Genomic DNA, 11,016 nt, shown 5'->3' with positions numbered 1-11,016 from the left:
TAAATAAATAAATAAATAAAATCTTTGTTGTCAAAGCTGCGTTCGGGCCAGCAGTACTTTTGCTTCAGAAGTTGTCCCCGTTACACTGGCCGATGACCCGATTTGTCCACCAACCGAGCAGTGCCGTCTTTGGGGAGGAAAAGTAACATTTCTGGCAACTCTTCCGTCAGCTTTTCCTGCTTTAATTTTGGAAGCAATTTCAGGGCCTGAGCCGCTCCGAGACTCGAGGCCCTGATCGCCTGAGGACGGGCAAACACCGGAGGGGAGCGACCTGAGGGGGGGGGGGGGCGGGAACACCGGCGGACCCTGAAGCGCCGGCGGACCCTGAGGCGCCGAGGCCCGCTCGGGCCGGCCGTGGTGCCGAAGCCCGGCGCCGCCCGCCCCCGCGGCGCTGCCCTGCCCCGGGAGGCGGAGCGGGGCGGAGCGGGGCGGCCGCTCGCCTTCCCCCGGCCCCGGGTCCGCGAGAGCCTCTTCCGGGCGGCGGGGCGAGGGGCGGTGCGGAGCCGGCAGCGGGCAGCGGCCGCGGTGAGTACCGGCACCGCGAGGGGTTGGGCTGCGGGCGGGGGGAACAGCGCGGTTCCCCGGGAGCCCGGTTCCCGGCAGCCCGGTGCCCTCCGCAGGGGCCCAAGGCCTCCACGGAGGCCCAGCCCCGTGTCTGTCAGCCCGGCCCCGCTCCGTGTCACCGGGCACGCGTGTCAGCCTGGCCACTCTGCGGAGGCCCGGAGCCATCTGTCACCAAGGTCCCCTTCCACAGGTCCCCTGTGTCCCCGCTGTCGCCAGGGGCACCCCGTCCCTTCCCCAGCCCCTGCTCCCTGTGAGCCCTTTGCTGGGGATGTGCTGGCTGCAGGCTCAGCGGACAGCTGCCTGAGGGGGCTTCCAGGCCTGCCTCCCCCTGCGTCATCCTCTCTGCACAAATATCGGCTCCCTGCTTCCACACCTCGAAAATCCCTCCCAAAATAAGCCTCTGGTGCCCGTGTCACAGGGTGCTGCATCACAGCTGGGTACCGGTGTGGGCAGGTGAAGGCAACCTTCGTGCCAAGGTGATCAGCTTCTCCAGGGAGGAACATGCCTGGTAGCTTGGAGGCTGGCTGCCTGGTAGCCAGGGGTTCTAATGATGAGCATCGATTCATTTATCAACTGAATTATGAATAATTTGTTGTTGTAACGGGTACTGAGATAGCAGGGAACGAAGACGGGCCTTGTGCCAAAGTGCAATTGAAAAATGACCTGTATAAATCCTATCAGGAAAAAATGAAATAGTGGAAAATCTATTACAGAAGAAGGCCATGAACACATCTGGGTACAGCCAGATAATCCTGCCTCAGTTTACCACAGGGCTTTAGAAATAAGGAGCAGAAACGAGCTTGCAGCAATCAGGAATGAAATAAGACCTTGAGTTAACCCGTATTAGCAAGGAAGCTTTTTCTTCCTTAGTGAAGAGGAGAGGTAAGGGTGTGACAGGTCCCTGCGGCGCACCTTTTGCGGTGGGAGCGACGAGAGAAGGGATGGCACACAGAAAGCACACGCTGCCGAGTTGGCTGCTGCAGCCGCTAACATCTGGAGGTGGCTTTAACGCAGAATGATGAAATCTCTCGTCAACTTACTCACCAAAGATGGCTGCTGTTTTGAGGAGAGAGCCCCAGCAGCAGGCACTATGTCCATTTCACACAGACTGCTGCTTTTGTTGCTAGGCTACAAGCAGGATGTACATTTATAAGCAAAAAAAGTATCTTGTAGTGTTGCCACGGTTTGCCTTCTCCAGCATTCAATTTGTTTTTATGATTGCAATAGGAAAAAAAAAATCATAGTGCAAAGATTTTTTTGTGATTTAAGTAGATTTTTACTGGTAGAAGCAGATTTGGGAAAGGAAAACTTGGCAAGTGGGTTTGTTAACATTTGGTGTAAGTACATTGCATCATCAGCTGTGCTGCCTCTTGCAAACTCTGGTAGCAGGTGTAGTGCAAACAGAGGAATATCATTGCTTAATAAATTTGATACACGTTGTTTTGCCATCGTGCAGAAGTGCTTTTTTCCCCTGGAAACCTGATAGTACTTCTCATTTGAACTAATTATACTACTTTGACCGACATCCCTGGAGAATGCATTGTGTTCTTTTCTTTGTCAGAGGAATCAAAATATGGGTAATGGCTCAGTTTGCATTTCTGCTGTTGCTTTGTCAGTGTGTTGTAGTTTTAAAATAGAATGGGTCACCTTCTACTAATCAGAAGGTCGTTAATTTCCTGCCTTTTCTCCTAAGCCAGCATAGCAGCTGTTCCCAGGGCATTTCTCCTGGAAAATGAAGATATTGAGTTTGTTTAGGCAAAAGAGGCCTAAAAAGGGCCGGTGTATTATCTGAGGAATAAAAAGGCCTAACAGGATTCTTACATATTTTTCTATCAAAGCACTTCGAGAGGTGCTTCAAAAGAACTGAGCTCTGCAGAAGCAAACAAGAGGCTATGGTTGGTTTGGTCTATAAATATGGTAGAGGAAGAAGAGAAGCTGTTCCTCTCCCCATTTTATAGCAGCACATGCTTTTCTCAACCTAAAGATTTTCCAGCCAACATCTCTCATTGCCCAGAACAGGCTCCTGACAGCTGCACCTCCAGCTGTTAGGGGACTGCTTTGGAGAATGGAGATCTAGGGGCCTAAGTATGTCAAACTTTTTTTTTTTTTCCTCTATCCCAGTTAATTTGCCCGTGAAATGTTTTCAGCAGCACATGGCTCTAACTTTTGAACTATAACAGTGGGATTCTGGTAAGAAAGAGGTACTGCTGTTACCTTCCATTTTTAATGGGTTTTCATGGGGGAAAAGTGACTGCAATTCTCCTTTAAAAAAGTAACACGTAGGTCCTCCCAGGAGATTTTCAGAATCATAATCTGACGTAAATGCCTCTGAAGTACCACCTGAAGTGAGAGGTCTAAGTCCTTGTAAAGGACACCATGCAAGTTACACCCTTCTTTCAGCATTTGTATTGGTGAATTTACTCTTCCCCTCCTCCATGCAGGCTGAGTTGAATTCTCTTTTAAGCTAGAGGTATCCGTGTGTCCACTGCTTGGTAAGGGAGGGTTTCACATTTGGTTTTGGGGAGTTGGGCACCCAGAAGTGAGATGTTGCAATGTTCATTATCATGTCCATGCTACTTTGAGCATAGACTTCTCTTCTTGAGGCCAGGTGTTCTCCCTCCCCAGCTCAGTGTTTGCTGACTTTCTGAAACTGCGTGCAAGAGAGGTAAAAGGCCACTCTCATTAACAGAATCTCCTGTAGGGGAAGGTGCAGGAGGCTTTAATCTGGACTCCGGCTCCCATAAAGGCAAAAAGGAACAGAAAATTCTGGACAGAGGGTGAAGCAGTACCCTATCCAGTATCCTATCTAAGGATGTTTGCTAAAGGATCCCTCCTCAAGGGAATTCAGGGCTTCGTACCTGTTCAGGAAAGCCAACTTCTGGGGTACTTCTCAGCCTAGCTTCTCTCAGAAATATTCTCTCTGACAGCATCACACTCCCTAGGAATCTATAAGTAGTTCTTATCCTTTAGCCATTGTCAGAAATGCCTCTCTGCTCTGCAGAATAGTGGTGAAAGGTCTCTGACTCTCAAGGAATGGACATTTTAACATTAGGGATGCTTCCTGGCTCCAAACAGCCAGCTTTAGAACAGACTACAGCTTTAAAAAGCTGTACTTAAATCAGACGTGGAGAATTGGGTGTGCAGTTATGTCATCAAGACATTTCCTTTGCTGTTGCTCTATTCCCAGTTTTAGCTTAGAGACTGGAAAAAATAAAGACATGGAGTTTTTTATTTATGGATTGATTTTTTTTTCAGGACGGGTTAAAATACAGGGTAAAAAACATATGAATATATAAATGGTTCCAAGGAAAGGAGCAAATCTGCTTTTCATCATCCACGCAATGCTGTGTGAGTTTAGGTTGCCCAGAATTTCCCAAATCACATACCTGCCTGGATTATCCAGTCATGCAACAGAGCCTAGCCCCTAGTTTGAGTCTTAAGAGCATTATTGGTAGCAAATGCAGTTTAAACTTCTGTAAAACCTCACTTGTTGTTTTCAACCACATTTCCCTTTGTTCATGTTGAGATAAATTATCAAATGTCTGGGTTGTTCAAAATTGAGTGGCATGTTGCTGTCAGAAATAAATAGCCGTTGGTAGTCTTTGGGCTGTTGCTTCAGCTTGAGAAGCGGTTACATGATGTTCAGTGTGAGGTTTGCAATGTGAACTTGGAAAAAGAACAGGGGAGAGTTGAACTCCTGAACTCCTGACAACTCCTGAATCTGCATTTTGGAGAATTGTTGCAACTGCTATTGTTGACCTTTAAACGAGGTTTAAAGTCTTCTGCCATTGCTGATTCTGCAGCACATCTAAATGCAGTCGTCCTAACATTCTTGATTAGACTTTGTGCTGAGTTTTATGTAATTATTTTTTTTAAGAGAGGACACTCTTGGTTATTCCTAAGCCCCCTTTTTCTCTCCAGTTTGTGTTCATGTTAAGCATTACAATATGAATTTGCAGATGACTCCATCTGATCAGAGAGGACAAGAAATGGGAGTGTGCTCAGTACTGGGGCATTTCAAGGTCCCCTGATTGGCAGTAGGGGTTGAAAGACATAGTCAAAAAGTCATTGATTTAAAATGACGATTTTTGTAGAAGGTTACTAAAAATATGGAGTTGAAAGTTTCTCTTAAGATAAAAAAGACCTTATTTTGGGGCATGACACTTCATTTATTGGTAAAACCTACTTATTCTGAAAGGTCTGTAGTCACAAACGCTGGCTCGCAGGCATAGCACAAAATGATGGTCAGTAAGTTTTACCATCCCTCTGGGTTTTCCTTCTCCCGAACTGGGAGAGGGTCAGGGAGAGAGATGAGGAGGCAGCAGAGAGATTCGGAGAGCAAATCTGGTTTCCTCCCTGTGATCCGCAGGCTTGCATCATCACCTCTATCTGCCTGTGGTCTGCGGAACCACCTCGCCCTGGTCCTGCAGCTGAACTCCTGGCAGCTGGTTTTGGCACAGCCCTGCGTCTGGCTTGGCGCTCATGTAAGATGTAGAAAGTTTATGAACGCATGATCTCAGTTAGGCTTCTGAAAACATACCTCGATCCATAGGAACAGCCGAAGTGAGGAACGTGGGTAGTCAAAGCTTGCGTCAGTGCTGGGGAGCCAAACCGTGCCAAAACCCTCGCTGTCACGGGGCTGCAGTCCCCACGCTGTCGGGCTGCTAGAGTGCCATGCAGAGCAGTTTTACAGCAGTTTTAGAGCAGTTTTGCCCCCAGCAGCTGATGCTCACCCAAACAATCCTGTTGCACAGAGAGGATTTAGCAGCCGTTCTCCACGGGCATTTTGGAAACCAGAGAGTTTAGTAATATGAACAGGCCAGAGGACATTCAGTTCTTTATTGCTGGTCTAATTTACTAGTTGGACTATTACTAACTTCGGGGTTTGCAAGTATTAAATGCTTTTCTAATTATTCAGTTGTTTGAAACAGTGAAGATGTGCATTATTTCTTTCCTTACGGTGTATTTTCCATGACAGATGTGAAGTGTTTGGCTGTTATGATGTTGCAGTTGTTATTTATCCTTTCCAGCAGTGCTGAGCGTGCCTTCAAAGTGCCACTTCAGTATGAATTATTTTAATAATTTAAGCAACTGTGAAATGAACGTTGTTTCCCAAATCCTCTGCTTGGGATAGAAGGGTGTTTCAAGATCAGATTGGGTAATTTTACTGCTTACTTTTCCACCTTAAAATTTAAGGTGCTGTTAATTCACGTTTTTGTCCTATTATGCAGGTAGTCTCCCCTCTGTTGGTGCTTACTGAGTAGCAATAGCTGTAGGAACAATAAATTCAGGTGGTTTTATATGCACAGTTAAGTGTTAGGTAGTTGTCTAGGCTTGCCTTTATTAGCTGGCTGTAGCAAAGTAAACATTTTTACCTTTGTTCTAGAAGATTTGTACATTTACTTTGCAATCCCTTTGCAAACTTTCCACTTATCTCAGGGTTCAGATAGATTTATTTTACTTTACTTTAACCTAAGTGTCCTCTATTTTTCCTTCACACAATTCTGTTATGGATATTTGGATAATTAGAGCTTAAATCTTGGGCGTGTATGTTGAGAATTGTATCACTGAAGATATTGGGGCTACACCTTTGACAAAGCCTTGTATTTAAAATAATAATTAAATGGTAAATAGTTTCGTTATGATGCTTTTGTTATTGAGTATTTGAATGGATATGCCAACAGCAGCACACCTCTAAAATTGTATCTGAAAATTAAGGTGACAGCTAGGTAAAATATTATTGCAGCAACTTAAATTGAGAATTTTGTACTTACTGCGGCTTTATGATCTCCCTTGTAAAAATAAATAATTTTTTAAAAATCCTGCCTTTCAGTTTATGATGACAACTTGATGTTGCTGGATAATATATTGATGAAACCATATTTGTGCACAGTCACCATTTTTACTTCCGGGTTGGACATTTTGGTTTACAAGAGCATCCCTTCGGAGCACACAGGCATTTTACTGGCTTATGGCCTCGCTTTATGGGATTTACTTCCCTCTTTAACATTTACTACTAGGGGTGATAAATCGTGAGGAGCATCGTGCAGTCTGTTTAATACAAGCAATGGTACTTTTATTCTAAAAATATTTTGCCGGAAAATGTGCAAATTTTCAGGGCAGAAGTTCCCTGGCTGCCTTAGCCAAGCAGCATTGTAGCAGATCTGTGACTCAGAGTCCCGAGACTGGCAACCTTAGCAGCCTTTCTACTTCACTGCAAGCTTTGTGTGTCACCACATTGTATTTTTCCAGTGTCTGAACTGTTACACTCCCTTGTATGATGCATCTTTTCCTCCTTTGTGTGCATTGGTGGTCTGTCCATGGCCACAGCCTTTATGACTTGTATTTTAAACTTAATTAGAAAAGCATTGTTCCTAGTTAGGTTATTAAAGTGCAAGGCAATTATGTCAGTCACATCATTTAGAAGAAAACATTTCTGAGTGCTTAAATAGCAGTCATATAAAGTTTTTATCCCTTTTTGCATAAGATCTAAACTTATGCAGGGTGAACACCAGCAAAAGTGGAGCCCATATACCTTTGCAAAGACTGCTGATGTTAAAGTCCACGTTTCCCGTTGCTGCTGACATCTTTTTAAACAAACGCAGCTATTTCAAGCATGACTTTTTGTTGTAGTACATGCCAAGGAATCGTCCTTTAATGTGTGTTTTCCCGTTTTCCAGCTGGTTTGCTTTTTGCTGCTGCCATGCTAACCCTTTTTTACAAGGGGAAAGAGAGATTGAAGCGTGTGCTGACAAGCTGCTGCTGCTGCTTAGTCTGCCTAAGGAGGTGCAGGAGCTCTACCTGGTGCTGGCAACCAGAGTGGTTGTGTCTTGTCTTTGGGGTGTTTTTACTCTGTTAGCATGCCTTACAGACAGCCTGATGACTGTTACACTTGCTGTCTCAATCACGTTAACTTTCTACCATCATGCCTTTTATTTTTATTTTCCCTGTGTAGACATGCAGGAAGTGGGAGTTTTCCCAATTTACAGCTAGTAGGGTCTCTCCCACACCCATTTGCCTCGTCTGTACTGTATGCTTTCAATCTCTTGACTCTGGCAGGCTGAAACATTTAGAGCTGTCTATGCTTTACGTTTCTTGTTGATGGTCTTGTCTGCAGGTTTAGGGTTAGGCGCTGTGCCCGGCTCCTCCAGGAGCTGCAGATCTCCAACTTGAGCAAAGCAGTAAGCTGATGTGGGTGCTGGAGCATCAGAGTACAGACCTCGATTCCCACTGGTGACATGGGGCCAGCAGCTCTGATTACAAGTCATCAGCTGCTAACCATTCACTTGGCCAGTGCAGGCTTCCCACGCAGCTACGTGAAATCCCAGCCTTTTCCTTAGGGTACGTCCGTAGAGGAAGATGAAGGCATGTTTTAGGAAGGATAGACACTCTCGTGTCAGTTTATCTGGGGCCACTGATGGTCATTACTAAATTGTTGTGATGTGAGTTGAGTGAAGCTAAATCAGCACACGTGACGTGGCTCGAGGAACATCAGAACCAGCACAAAGTGAGCCCGCAAGTGAGGAGGGGATAAAGATAGGACGTGGCAGTGGTCCCTCTTCTGTTTTCTAAAGATCCACCTCCACTAGGGTAGGCTAAATGAAATGGAGTGTAATGATACTAAGATGATCCTTATTGTTTAGTTTTCTTATTATTCAAGGGCTTGTTTTTGTGGACAGAGGTGTCCTATGCAACAAAAGCAATTCACAGACAAGCCAGTAGAGTATATAAAGCAATTTTTCAGCACTGGCTGATCAGACTGAAAAGAAAGCAAAGAGCTTCTATTTATGGACTGCTTTCTTAAGTGTTCATTAGACAGCTTTAAACAGATTAACATAAGTTATCCTAAGTAGTTTTTAATCTTTCCTAATGAAACCGATAATTAAATTACAAAAATATTGAAACTTAGACTTTCCCACAATTACTGAACCAATCAGGAAGTATTCATAGAATGACTTCCCAGCCCCAATGTGCAGATTATTATTTCTTTAGTGGGAAAGAGTTTTGAGTAAATGAGTTCACCCTGCTTTCATAGGGTACTGCTTTGCAAAACCAGGTATCACCATTTTAGACCAGAAGATGCTCTATTCTTTCACACATCACTCTTTGTGGGAAGGCATCTGTGATGGTACAGTAATAAGAGAGGGAGAAGAAACCTGAGGAGCATCTCCCACTCAGATGTTCTGCACGAGAACTCTGATCTCCAAACTCAGCCTGAATCCTCATTTCCATGATCCATGCCATCGCTGTAGGGAAGTCTTGTCTCAGTGCGTAGTAAAGGTGCTAATACAAGCTGCCAGCCAATAATGAGTTTAACAGGGAAAATAATTTGAATAGTAAATAATTTTTTGCTATTCTATCTTAGACAATACAAGCTAAACATAAAAATAATACATAAATACCCTAAATGTTTTTGGTTTGTTTTTTAATTTGATGAATTAGACAAGGAAATGTTGCATAATTAGCAGTAAATGTAAGAAAGGAAGGACATTTTTATTTAGTGGTATCACGTCAGGATTTTCTATTATTTTTTTAAGAAGCTTATTCAGTAATACTGGCTAAGTTATAACACTTCATCATTCAGGTATTAGCCATGCTGTGATGGTGACCGTGCTGAAGGACAACCCTTCGTTATTGTTTATTTAATCTATCCCAGGTTCTAAAATTTTGGTATATGAGCAGTAGGTTACTTTGCTTTCTTAATTAACCACGTGTGTGGGACATTGCCTCGAATATTTGGCGATGCTGAGTAGAACATACCGGCCAATTCCGCTTTGGACATTGCTTATCTTCATTTATAATGCAATTATTCTGCATTCTTGCTGCCTTATCTTTACAGCTTTACAATGGTGTCTGGTGTTCGGTGAAATCGTGCTTATGCATACACGGGTTTTATTGATTTCATGAGCACATGTAATGTTGGGAAGGGTTTGAGCAATCTGAATGTCATTGGCAGTTCCTTCTGGCAGCTGATGCGTTGGGAAACTAACTTCTCCCTGTAATGTACCTACGGTGTACCATAAAACAGTAGGCGACCACTAACTAGGTTTTCATTGTAATTAAATCTCAATGATGATAACCACCAAAGTCCTAAATGAGGTTCGTGCTTGTGCTATTACATAAGCATAAAAACGTGGGTAAGAGGAGGGAAGATCGGATACTTCTCCCTGGATGCTTCACACTCGTAAAAGCCCTTCCGACTGGTACGGGGTTCAAGGCAGAATGACTCTTACTTGGTCCTTGTCTGCTTACAAAGTGGATTTCCTGGTTCCTATGAGGATGTTACAAAGCTGAATATTGTCCTTTTTCTATGGCTATGGTCTTGTGATCTGTTTTTGCTCCCTTTCAAGAACAGACTTATTTTTTTCTTCTTTTTTTGCTAGAAATATTGCTGTATAGTGTCATCTTAATATGCATTAGTCTCCTTTTCCTCCCTGTCCCTTAACACTGATAATTTAGGTGTGGTTTTTATAGACAAAGGGCTGTAGGCCTTTATTTCTGTTGAATTTACTCCTCCAATGACTTCCAGGTTTTTCCACTTGTGGTAGAAGAGAGGGATCATAATTACATTTGAGGGATGGACATTTGCTTCTTCAGATTTCATGACTGTCACTCCTTTTTTCCCATTTTGTTATGACGAAGACAGTCTGTATCCATAGTTACTTTCTGTTGGTGATTTCTTTTTTCACTTCTCCATCATACAAGTTTCATTAAATTGACAAAAACGGCTCAGACAGCTTCACGGCATTCCTAATGTTTGTTAGCAGGAGGTAAAGAACATCCCATCAAAAATCTGAGTTAAGATGAAAACACTGCAGTGGCAGCTTATGTATGTCAATTGTCCTCAATATGATGATCTTTTTCCTACTAAAACAGATAAAATGCTATGTGACGACAACATCTGTATTGTTATAGATCCAGTTTAATTCAGCCATAACAAGCACTATTTGGAGGATTTTTTGGCCATCTAATATGTTACAGAAATTTCTTTGAAGAAAGTTAAAGCTCATATCACTTGTATTTTGCAGAGACCGCCCTTCTTCCACTACTTCCATAACGTAATTTTAGTCATACTAAACTAAATTTTTAATTTTCTGGCATCTAAACCCGATAAATGCACAAGCATGTTAGCAGTGCCCTTCATGGTAGATCTTTTGCCATCTTTGACATATCAGTAGGAGAATCAGTCATGCGTTCGTATTGTGGTAAATTGTTGCATTATGTAATCTTTGTTTTGTTAGAACGCGGATTTAGAGAAACAACGTTTACTAAAAAAAAATCTTTGGGGTTTGTGATTTTGTTTTGCAATGCCAGAGATGTTAGCTGGATTTTGTAAAATATTTCTTCTGCTCCTGCACTTTGTAACAGTTCTTCAGGGATCTCTTGAAGCATTTAATTTCTCTTTTCCTTTAAGACAACATTTTTATCTAACACTAATTCATCATTCAAATA

General features: G+C 43.3%; 1 protein-coding gene across 1 annotated transcript in view; it reads left to right on the top strand.

Moving 5' to 3' along the window:
• The first annotated feature begins 414 nt into the window (after positions 1–414).
• Positions 415–11,016, top strand: part of SFXN1 (sideroflexin 1) — a 25,382-nt gene continuing 14,780 nt past the window's right edge. Inside the window, exon 1 of the mRNA XM_035559867.2 lies at positions 415–525. The gene's annotated coding sequence lies outside the window, so the exon portion shown is untranslated. The remainder of the gene's footprint in view (positions 526–11,016) is intronic.

The sequence above is a fragment of the Cygnus atratus genome, chromosome 14 (assembly GCF_013377495.2).
Source record: "Cygnus atratus isolate AKBS03 ecotype Queensland, Australia chromosome 14, CAtr_DNAZoo_HiC_assembly, whole genome shotgun sequence".
NCBI classification, from domain to species: Eukaryota; Metazoa; Chordata; class Aves; order Anseriformes; family Anatidae; genus Cygnus; species Cygnus atratus.
Note: the sequence above shows the minus strand (reverse complement) of the source record. Positions and strands in the feature narration are given on the sequence as shown.